At 45.2% G+C, this 11,448-nt stretch overlaps 1 long non-coding RNA gene across 1 annotated transcript; it reads left to right on the top strand.

Annotated features, from left to right (window-relative positions):
• The first annotated feature begins 9,090 nt into the window (after positions 1-9,090).
• On the top strand, positions 9,091-11,448 carry LOC113880816. Its single transcript, XR_003507840.1, has 3 exons — positions 9,091-9,552; positions 9,902-10,038; positions 10,307-11,448. It is a non-coding gene; the product is annotated as an uncharacterized LOC113880816 (long non-coding RNA).

The following is an 11,448-nucleotide window of genomic DNA, read 5'->3' as shown; positions in this document are numbered from 1 at the left end:
TTACTTGAGACAGAAGCAATTTCAAGATTATTTTGCTATTCAGCCATATACTGACTAGCCCAAATTAGTACAAATTGCCTCACCACAACAGTTTGTTGGTTTCTAGATCACTCCTCTTCACGCAAAGCACATACTTTGTGGTGGAGAATATTATTTGCCCTCCAATGTCTCACCTCTCCCTTTTCCTTGTAGGTTTTAAAATCTAGAAACATGGTCATGAGGAATACTATATTTCCCAACATTCCTTGCAGCTGGATGTGGCCATGTGAGCAAATTCTATTACATGAGATGTACAGTGTTAAATTAAGCTCCTGGGTAATGCTCTTAAGGGGAAAGAATACGTTTTCTGTTTCCTTTCCTTCTTTCTGCTGACTAGAAGGTAGAATCAGTAGTCATCCTGACCTATATGTGAGCATGCTATGTTGTTTCAGTCATGTCGGGCTCTTTGCGACCCCAAGGACTATAGTCTGCCCGACTCCCCTATCCATGGGATTTCCCAGGCAAGAATACTGGAGTGGGTTGCCATTTCCTCCTTCAGGGGATTCCCGACCCAGGGACTGAACCTGTGTCTCCTGCATTGACAGATGGGTTCTTTACCGCTAGTGCCAGCTGGGAAACCCATAAGACCTCTATGCCTGTGTCCTTAGTAAAATAGGTGAGGCATGAAGAGAGGCATCAAATTCCTGATGATCACGGGGCTGCCATATGGGTTTAGAAGTAAGCTTCTATTCTGTTAACTTCAAGCCAATGTTATTATCTTGGTTTCTGACTTTTTTGACACATGTAGCGAGATGAATCCTAACTTCCATACATTTCTGTGTACTTTTCCTTATCCCTCAGTTATGATGGAACTAGCACACAGAAAAATGGGTTAGCTCTGAATTCATGCCTCCAGATCTAATTTAACTATTAACTGAGATGTATTCCATTCAACTCAGTGTTTTAAAATGACAAATTATTGATTTTCGAAATTTTGCTTTGAATCTGCCCTTGTAATATAATCCATATCTTTTCTGTCTTCTCAGTTGAAAGGTCACCCAAACAAACACACCAATTGGTTCTCTAAAAAAGTATTTTGTTCATAACTTTGCAGAAAGCATTCAGGGAAGAATGGAAAAGGCCTGAACTACGTATGTGTAACCAGCATTAGACAGTGAAATCAAGCCCAGCTTTGTGACCTGTCTCAGATCTCTGAAAAGGCATCACTGGTTTCAGAGCTGGTCTGGGTGAGCTACAATGAGCTGTCACAATTGATATAGACATTATCAGAAGATCACAGTGTCTGTACAGAAGTCCAACTATTATCTACATTTAAAAGTTCTACATTTAAAAGATATCTTATGTAATTTTACAGTTGATAAATCAACTCCTGATGACACAGTGAAATAGGACCAGGATATTAAAGCATTTAAACATGGGTTTTTAATTTATTAACCAAACATTAAGACATTTCCTCAGTCTCTTTTAATATTAAAAAGGAAAAGACTTATAGTAACAAAGAAAAGTATTGAAGTTTCTTTCAAAGGTGCAGGCTGATTTAGAATATTCCAAAGCTTTGCATTATGTAATCGAATAGAAGCTAATAAAAAGGAATACACAACTGAGAGACTGTCAATAATTCTCTATTAAAGCTGCCTATTACATTTTACTTTAAAGAGATGAGAGTGACCAAGTTATTAGATGAATATTTTTACTACAGTGTTTCGAGCCAAAAGAGAAACTGGTAGTTACTGAAATTCTGCACTTGCTGTTGTTCATCTGCTGATGAGTTGCATGTGAGAGCAAAATGTTAATCAAAACACTGTAAACTTTACACTTGCAAGAAATTAGTGAAAAATAATTCTTAATAAAGAAGCATGCTGCTGCTGCTAAGTCGCTTCAGTCATGTCTGACTCTGTGTGACCCCATAGACGGCAGCCCACCAGGCTTCCCCGTCCCTGGGATTCTCCAGGCAAGAACACTGGAGTGGGCTGCCATTTCCTTCTCCAATGCATGAAAGTGAAAAGTGAAAGTGAAGTTGCTCAGTTGTGTCCGACTCTTAGTGACCCCATGGACTGTAGCCCACCAGGCTCCTCCGTCCATGGGATTTTCCAGGCAAGAGTACTGGAGTGGGGTGCCATTGTCTTCTCCGAATAAAGAAGCATAGGGAATATGTAAGTTCCTGCTTTACATCTCAGACAGACTTTACTATTTCTTAATGGATCACACAAAATATTAATACTTCTTTCTTACTTCTATGAATTCCAAACTGGGTATTCGTGTTTGGTGGGCAATTGCAGAGGAAACAATTTAATTTTCAACTGCCAGACAGTGAAAGATAGCTCTCAGGTATCTGTCAACTCTTTGCACTCTATTAGAAAGTTCCCTTTCCATGTATATACATATATTCTTAGAGATAGTGTTTTCCAAAAGGGACTAAAACAGTATCTCATACCCTGAGTGCTCTTTTTACAATGTGATCTTAACACTCCTCCCATGGACAGCTGGAGTTTATGTCCTTGTCCCTCAAACCTGAGCAAATATTTGTGTCTGTCCCAATCAAGAGATCACAAAAATACTGTGTTGTTTCATCTTGTCTTGGGACATGGCTCTAGGCATTCACATATGTGCTGTGAGGAAGTCCAAACCAGTCTGCAAACATGCAGAGAGACCATGTATAGATGTCCCGGGAGTGCATGCTCAGTCACTTCAGTTGTGTCCAACTCTTTGCGACCCTAGGGACTGTAGCCCACCAGGTTCTTCTGTGCATGGGAGTCTCCAGACAAGAATACTAGAGTGGGTTGCCATGCTCTCCTCCAGGGAATCTTCCCGACCCAGGAATCAAACCTGCGTCTCTTGTGTCTCTTGCATTGGCAAGTGGGTTCTTTACCACTAGTGCCACCTAGGAAGCCCACCCAGCATCTAATGCCAGATAGTAAATGAATGAGTGAATGAAGACTTATCCAGATGATTCTAGTCTCTGATAGCTGAAGTCACCACCACCATCCCCACCTTTGAGTCTTCCTAGCTGAGGCTTCAAATACAGTGGAGCAGAAACAAACCATCCATACCCTCTGTTGCTGCTGCTGCTGCTCAGTCGCTTCAGTCGTGTCCGACTCTGTGCGACCCCATGGATTGCAGCCCACCAGGCTCCCCCGTCCCTGGGATTCTCCATGCAAGAACACTGGAGTGGGTTGCCATTTCCTTCTCCAATGCATGAAAGTGAAAAGTGAAAGTGAAGTCGCTCAGTTGTGTCTGACTCTTAGCAACCCCATGGACTGCAGCCTACCAGGCTCCTCCATTCATGGGATACTCTGGGCAACAGTACTGGAGTGGGGTGCCATTGCCTTCTCCCTCTGTACTCAATCTGAATTCCTGAGTGGCTGGAAGGGGCACAAATGAGATGTTGACCAAAAGGTACAAACTTCCAAGTCATAGGATGAGTAAGTTCTGGAGGTCTAATGATTACAGCACAGTGACTATAGTTAGTCACACGTATTGTGTACTTGAAAGTTGCTAAAAAGTAGATCTCAAATGTTGGTGTGTCTACCATGACCACCACTACAAAAAAAAAAAAAAAGCAGGGGCAGGCAGGGGGTGGAGGACACTTCCCTGGTGGTCTAGTGGTTAAGAATCCATCTACTAAGGCAGGGGACATGGATGTGATCCCTGGTCCAGGAACATCCCACATGCCTCGAGGCAACAAAGCCCGTGCACCACGACTACTGAGCCCTTGTGCCGCAACTACTGAAGTTTCCACGTGCCCTAGGGCCCCTGCTCTGCAACAAGTCAGGGGCCTCACTCGCCACAACTAGGGAATGCCCACTTGTAGCAACAAAGACAGCACAGCCAAAAATAAAAGAATAATTTTTAAAAGGTAATTATGTGAGGTTAACCTTATTGTGGTAACATTTCAAAATATATATTGTATCACATCAACATGTTGTTGACTTACATTTACAAGATGTTATGTGTCAATTATATCTCAAAAAAGCTGGGAGGAAAAAGAAGCAATAGATCTCGTTAGTGATTCAGGTAGTTAAGAAAGATCCCTAGCTGGTATTGCTGTTTCTGCCCTTTTTTTTTTTTCCTATTTTGACCTAGAGAGGAATATGCATATGTTTGCAAAATTTTTTGTGGCTGTTCAGGATAAATTTATTGTGGAGTAATTGTATTTTCCACAAATAGAAGCAATATTCTCTTTCTCTCTTTGTTTAGTTCTTCAGATCAGATCAGATCAGTTGCTCAGTCGTGTCCGACTCTTTGCGACCCCATGAATCGCAGCACGCCAGGCCTCCCTGTCCATCACCAACTCCTAGAGTTCACTCAGACTCATGTCCATCGAGTCAGTGATGCCATCCAGCCATCTCATCCTCTGTTTAGTTCTTACTGTGGTTCAAAATATAATTCCTCAAGTCAAAATATTTTCCCTCAATAGGGCAATCTAAAATAAAATGGAAGGACTGAAACCTTATTTTTGTTGAGCCTTTATATTGCAGAGGAGGACTTCCTGGCCTGGGAGACTCTTGAGAGGAGGCATCTTAACAACAGGAGCAGAACTGCCCAGCACTTCGTTCTCTGCCTTTTGGGTTCCTCATACCGTAGCCTGAGGTCTTGAACCAAGCTTCCTTCTACTCAAGAGAAAGAATTTGGATATTTGTAATTTACAAAGTCAGTTTGTTTTGTTAAGAAGAGGAATCTAGAGTTGTGTGCATTAGAAACATTATTGTGAGGGGAATTTTATTCAGAAGCAAATGAATGAATATTCTTACAAGTGTTTACAGTCTCTTTACTCCAAAAAACCCTAATGTACAGCTTTTTTTCCTTCTCTACTTCACCTCCTTGAAATGCTAATACATATTTTATCAAATCTATAAAACAATGCTATGGGCATCCCCCTCTCTCTTATTTCTTTATCTCACATCCTTGTTCACTTTGGGCAATTGCTCACCTACAAAGATGTTTCCAGGGCTTCTCTGGTGGCTTAGTTGGTAAAGAATGCACCTGCAGTGTGGGAGACCTGGGTTTGATCCCTGAGTTGGGAAGATCCCCTGCAGAAGAAAATGGCAACTCAATCCAGTAGTCTTGCCTGGAAAAATCCCATGGACACAGGAGCCTGGCAGACTGCAGTCCATTCAGTTGCTAAGAGTCAGTCATGACTGAGTGGTTAAGCACAAGGTGTTTCCAGAAAGATTCTAGAGTGGACTATTGGCTCATCTACTTGCTTTTTTTTTAACCTCACGCTAAGTCTCAAGGGGCTGATCTAAAGCCCTTGCACCATCCTCCCTCTTTTTTTTAAATTAAATAAACAAAGTTTTTACGTTTGTTTTAGCGTTTCTTCTTACCCAGAAGCTCCACTGGCGGGTTGAGGCCTTTGTATGGTATCCAGTGATAGACGCTGAATTCCATCCTTACTGGTATTTGCTCCTTGGAGGTGAAAAAATAAATGTTTTATAAAGCTCAAATTGGCCTTATCAAACAAAACATCTCCTGGATCAGTGAATGACTGGTGACAGCAGGAGATAGCAGTGCTGGCCTCTCCAATAGAAGTCACTGAAGTTAATGGAGGCTATTATGGGGAAATTCTGGCAAGAAGTTTTCTTTTTCTTTTTTCTCTTCCTCCAGACAGCTAAAAAATTTTTCAAGAAAAAAATGTATTCAGTTGCTAGGGTAACTGTGGTTTCAAAACTACCGTAACAAAAGCCAGATATCACATATCAAACTACCAAATTGTTAATTTGACTAGTATTTTAAAATAACTACTTAAAAGAGATGTTTTCTCCTTATCTAGCTATGGAGAACAGAGAAAAGGGGGAAATACGAGTTATATAAAGAGGAGAAGAGAGAAAAGGAAACTGGTAGATTCATTTAAGAAATGTTTTTGCCTTGCTAAATATGTGTTGGAAATAAAAATCCCTTCACCACGTTATACATACATTTGCACGAAGGAATTATGTAGCCGGATTCAAACCAGAAGGAGGACTCGGGGTTATCCTGTTTTCAATTTCTCTTCCCACATTCAAACCCTGCTTGGGTTTTTAAGTGAACACTTTTCTGTGGGTACTTAGCAAAGGAACTAGTCACTTAAGCGAGTCAGGCATGTTCTGAAATCTTTTTGTGCTTTTCCTGTGTCTTGCTTTTCATCACTTGATCTAAAGAGAATATGATAAAGCCATTAAGCACTTGGACTCTGGAGTCAGATGTGGCTGTGTCTGTATTCCTTTTCTATCTCTTACTAAATTCCTTTGACCTATATGAGTCTGTTTCTTCATTTATAAAAATGATATCAGGACAAATGACTAGGTTACTTCAATACATAAATTGCAAGGAAAGAAAAAGAGGGAGAGGGATCTGTGATTAAAAGTGACATTAGAGACTGAACATGTTGATATTACTTAGATCTGGGGGGAAAAACAATTGTAAAAAATAATTTATGAGATAATTGGAGAGACTTGAACACTGATTAGATGTTTGATAATATTAAGGAATTATTTCAAAAGTGTTTAGTATGATTATAACATGGTATAGTAGTTTGGTTTTTTTCAAGGGTTATTGTCTTTTGATATTTTAATAAGTAGTGGAATATTTACAAATGATATGATGTCTGAAATTTGCTTTAAAATAAGGTAGGAAGAAATGGATGGGATAGGGATTAAACAAGTTTGGCTAGGAGCTGACAATTATTGATGCTATGTGATCAACATAGAGGGGTTCATTATAATATACTCTCTTCTTTTAAATATATATATATTTGGGAGTTTTCATAATAATAGTTTAAAAAGAGAGAGATCAATAATACCTGATAAATTATCCTGTGGATTAAATTAGATGCTATGTGTAAAGCACTTGACAGAGTGCCTGGCATGTAATACATGCTCAATAAACATTAGCTATTACTGTTAGAGACATTTTCCGTCCCCCATGTGCAGACCTGTGAAAGTCTGACCATGAGATGTATTGCTGACTGAAGCAGCTAATCTCACTCCTTCCCAAACAGGCAGTTGCGGGCTGTCCTTGCATTCATCCTCCTTCAGTCTGATTCTTTACTAGGCCCTGTGGTTTCCATATGCACCAAAATTCTATATTAGGGTAGCTGTTGATTTTATCTTTAGTTTCACAGAACGTTTTAGTTGGGAATTTCAGTGGCAAAGGGGAGGCAACTATTAATAAGTACTGAGCATTTGCTAGGAATTTCCCTACACAGTTTTATTTATACTAACAATCCCTTCAAGTCGAAATTATTAGCTTCATTTTAGAGAATAAGAAAATGAGAAGCTTCCTGGCCCACTCAAGGTCACAGCATTAAGTGGTGGACCTTAACTTGCACCCAGCTCCTGAGAGTCCCAAAGGGCTTGTTCCCATCCAGAAAACCTGGACATCAGTCCTGTTGCCTTTCTTTCTTTCCTGGACTTAGCTTAAAAACAGCCACAATATAGAAAAAGTTAAGTTGTCTCCAATCAAAGAAGTCTGACACTATGTGTCCTGTGGACTGACTGGCAGGCTGGTTTGTAGCAGGGCAGTGAAAGATCTGCATAGCTGGTAAGGAGAGTCAAAGGCTTGGTGGGAGGTTGAGGCTGGCAGACAGGATTCTCAGGAAGAAGTATTAGAAAAAGGACTTTAGGATTGCCCTGACATTTGTGTTTAATCTTCCTCTTGTTCTAAATGCTATTCAACTTTTATGGGAAGGAGAAAGCTAAAAAGAGATACCTTATACGAGAACTGTTCAGTTCCGAAAATTAAAACCAGCCAGCTACCATCCAGAACCATGGCCCCCATTCAAGTCCCAGCTGTCATTTAGTTCCGTGGTTGCGCTGACACCCTAAACTTGCAAATCATCAGTTGACTTTAGAATCCAGCATATTGAAAGCGGGGCAATTCCGTGCAAGGCGAGTATCTGATTACAACCAAAGTTATTGGTTGTTTATATCGAACATTCCCGGGAATGCAACGGAGAAAAAGGCACCAGGAGAAACAAACCCTAGCGACCAAGTGCCCAAGGAGAGAGCGTTAGTATCTCAAACTGGAGGCGCAACCTCTTAGGCCCCACTCTAGCGCGACGCCAGAGATTGGGTTCTCGCCAAAACCACCGGGATGAGTCCCAGCTAATTAACCCTTTCCCTGCCGAGCCCAGAGGCCACTCCAGCAGCCAAGCTGCTTTAGGAGTCGGACATCACCTCCCGCCAGTGCGGACCGCCCACCTCCCCAGGCCTGCCCACTCCCTGCAGCGAGTCCCAGTAGCTCTACCTAGCGTTGGGCTAAGGTCTTCTTAATTAGGAAACAATAGCTGTTTAGGAAGATGCGCAAATACCCCAGAGCTCTGTGCGCTCGGGCTTGGGGTTCTCGAGAGTTCCCGCGGGGCAAGGAGCTCGGGGGCTCAGAGCTGAGGGAAAGGAAGAGACCCTGACCGCTGGCGGAGTCCTGGGCTTCGGGAATACAGCCCCACCCTCCTTCCCGGGCCCCGCCCTCAGTCTTCCTGTCTGGCGGGGACCTGCGGGTGGGGGACCACCCTCTTCACCGCTGCAAATTTGGAGCGGAGGGGGCCAGAAGCCTCGGGAAGACGGCGCGGAACGCCGGCTTTAGCCGCTCGGATGTCAGGACAGTTCCCAGTCCAGTCTTAGGCCCCCGCGCTCGGCGCGTGGTGTCACAGCCAAGTCCTTTTCTTCCTTGACGGGACCCGGCCCTCGATCCCTCGGAGGGTGGAGATTCCTCACGTTCCCTCCTCTCGCTCCCCCGGGTGGGATGTGGGATTAGGCTGGAGTGAATATTCCGTGTGCTCTATAATTACGCACACACTGAAATCTTCACCGTTGACTTAAGTTACTTGGCTCTGCGAGGGCTAGGGCCCCGCGTATTGATTAAACGCAGCCTCTATTTACCTAAACAATAAATGTAGAGATTAGCAACGTTCACTTGATCACAGCGATGGGGTTGACAATTAAGGGGCAATGCATCCCAGATGTAACCGAGCCTGCGGAGGCGAGGGGGCGGACTGCAGGCTTCTCGGAGGCGGGCGCTCGCAGGCTGCGGCGGTGAAGGTGCTGTGCGGGACGCCGAGCATGGGGCGGCGCGGGGATCACAGCAGGAGGCGGACCGGAGGCTCCGCCACCGCGAGGCCTATGGCCACTCGGCCGGGGAGCCCCGCCGCTGGCTTTGGGGGATCCGAACACCCCCAAGTCCCAGGGTGGCATCTGGAGCGCGGAGTCTATCTCCCCGAGGCTATGTCACCTGCCTCAAGGCCGTCTCGCCCGCTGCTGCCTGGCAGGGAAGGAGGATCGACGCCGCTGGCGCGTGCCCGAGTGAGTGTGTCAGTGTCATCAATGTACATTCCGCCTGCGGCCGCGGGGGAGGGGGAGGGGCAGGAGGAGACGCACGTGTCTAATGTGTGCGGAGCTTCCCCTGCCCCTCTGAGTACCCGGCTCTGGATACTTCAGGATGGAGGTGGCAGTCTGGCCTCGCGATGGGGATGGATGTGACCAGAGAGGGCTCTAGATTGGCTGAAATTCCGAAAGCACGAAAGTGTCGGCCCAGGACAGGCCGGTTCTGGGAGATGTCACAGGAGTGCCTGGATGCTTGGTGAGACTCTTAACCGACCTTCTTTCTCAGTCTCTCACTTAACTATAGAGCCCTGGGAAGTCCTAGGGGCGGAGCGGGGTGGAGAATGGAAGAAAACAACTCAGGGAAGAACTCAGAAGAGTAAGAGTAAGGATAATAAAGAACAGATGAGGGCAGTTGGGGGAAGAGGGGTGTGTGTGTGTGAAGTCATGAGCCATCTAGAAGAGTTTCCATATCCTGGGCTCCCATCGCAGGTTGGCTGCAAAAGACACAGGTGGCAACTCTCCCAGTGCCTGTAGTTTCTCTGTTTTTTTCCCTCTTCCTTCCGTGATCCATTATCAACCCGTAATGCTTCCCATTCCACATATAGACACAGACAAAAGGATTTGTCCCCAACACCCATGGACAAGCCAGGACGGAGCCCTTTCCCGCCAAACCACTAAGGCCGGGAAAAAAACGGCGCCGGCCCAGGCTCTGGGCGCGGGAGCCCTCAAGAAGACTTGAGTGGTAAGAGCATTTAGGGGATTGGAAAAAGGGAAGGAGAAAGAAAGGGAGGAGAAAAGATGGGGAAAAGAAGAGGAGAAAGGGGGGAGGGGACCTACAGGGGCAGAGTTGAAAGTGGGGTTCGATTACGATCGCCCCTTCAGCGCCCAGGGTCTTTCCGCCTGCTGCCTCTCCCCCCATTTCAGAGCCGAGGGCGGACTGGGGGAGGGGAGATAAGACAAAGGGAATTCTCCTGTAGGAAGTGTGAAGTGCGTCTGTCCTCTCCTTGCAGGCTCTGGAAAAAACTGGCAGGAATTTCCTTGTCGTGAGAAGACGGACGAGTGTCTGCAGCACAGGAGACAACTACAAACAGACTTTGGGGCGGGAAAGAGGGCGGGAGGAGGGAGCTGGCAGGGCCAGCTTTGATCGCCTCGGCTCTGTTGTATATTTGTCTTCTCCAGTTTAGATTAGCTGAAATAGTCAGCTCTAGCGAGGAGTTCTGTTCCGAGGAGTTCCCCCTCCCTCCTCAGCGCCCCCTCCCCAGTGTCTTCTGCACGCGGGGAGCTGGGTGGAAGTCGCGCCTGAAACTTCAAGGGCTAATGGTTCTGTGTTCTGCCGTAATTAGGAGGCCACACAGCTCTCAACACACCGTTAAAACAAATCTGTAGGTCATCCTACCCCTCTCCGGGACAGACCCGGGGAAAGGCGGCAGCTGGGACCGCTCCCTTCTGCGTGCTCCGCGGGGGGAGTGGCGTCGCTGTGAATCCCGGCCTCGGTCTTTCTAAGCTCTTCCTTAGAAGAGAAAAGGGGCAAAGAATGGGCACCTCGCCATCCACCAAACGAGCCAGGCGAGCCTGTGTCTTTGCTTGAAAAGTTTTCAGAATAAATCGCTCTGGTGGTTCTAAACAGTGATGAAGAGAGGCTGGGCCTGGGTCTTCTCCAGAACAGTGAGATAATGGGAAGGATATGGAGTCGTCCTCCCCCCATCTCTTTTCTTTTCCCCACTCCGTATAAATCAGCCATATAAATCGTTTGCATTGTTTAAGGTACATTGATCAATCTAATGGCTTGTAATGGGCTCCTAATTGCCACTTGCAGAGTTCTGCAGGCTCCTGTTTGAACAGGCACAGGTTCTTGATTCCAGCAGAAGTCCACCTTAATCTTCAGACTGGTTGATTACAGACCCAGGAAGAGCACTAGGATGACCAGGCCACAGCAGCCTCAGAGCTTCAGGGGAGAGAGGAAGGGGGACTTACTAGGGATGTTTGCTATCCTTTTTGTTCTTTTTTCAAATTTCACTAAGGAGCAAAACCCAGGCTGTGATTTATTTAGTTAGACAAGATGATTTTGCTTTTATCAGACAAGAAATCTTCCTTATTTGCATTCCTTGTGTCTATGTATAATACAGCAAAGAAGTTCCTTGGATACAAACTG

This window comes from Bos indicus x Bos taurus, chromosome 2, assembly GCF_003369695.1.
Source record: "Bos indicus x Bos taurus breed Angus x Brahman F1 hybrid chromosome 2, Bos_hybrid_MaternalHap_v2.0, whole genome shotgun sequence".
In the NCBI taxonomy this organism is placed as follows: Eukaryota; Metazoa; Chordata; class Mammalia; order Artiodactyla; family Bovidae; genus Bos; species Bos indicus x Bos taurus.
Note: the sequence above shows the minus strand (reverse complement) of the source record. Positions and strands in the feature narration are given on the sequence as shown.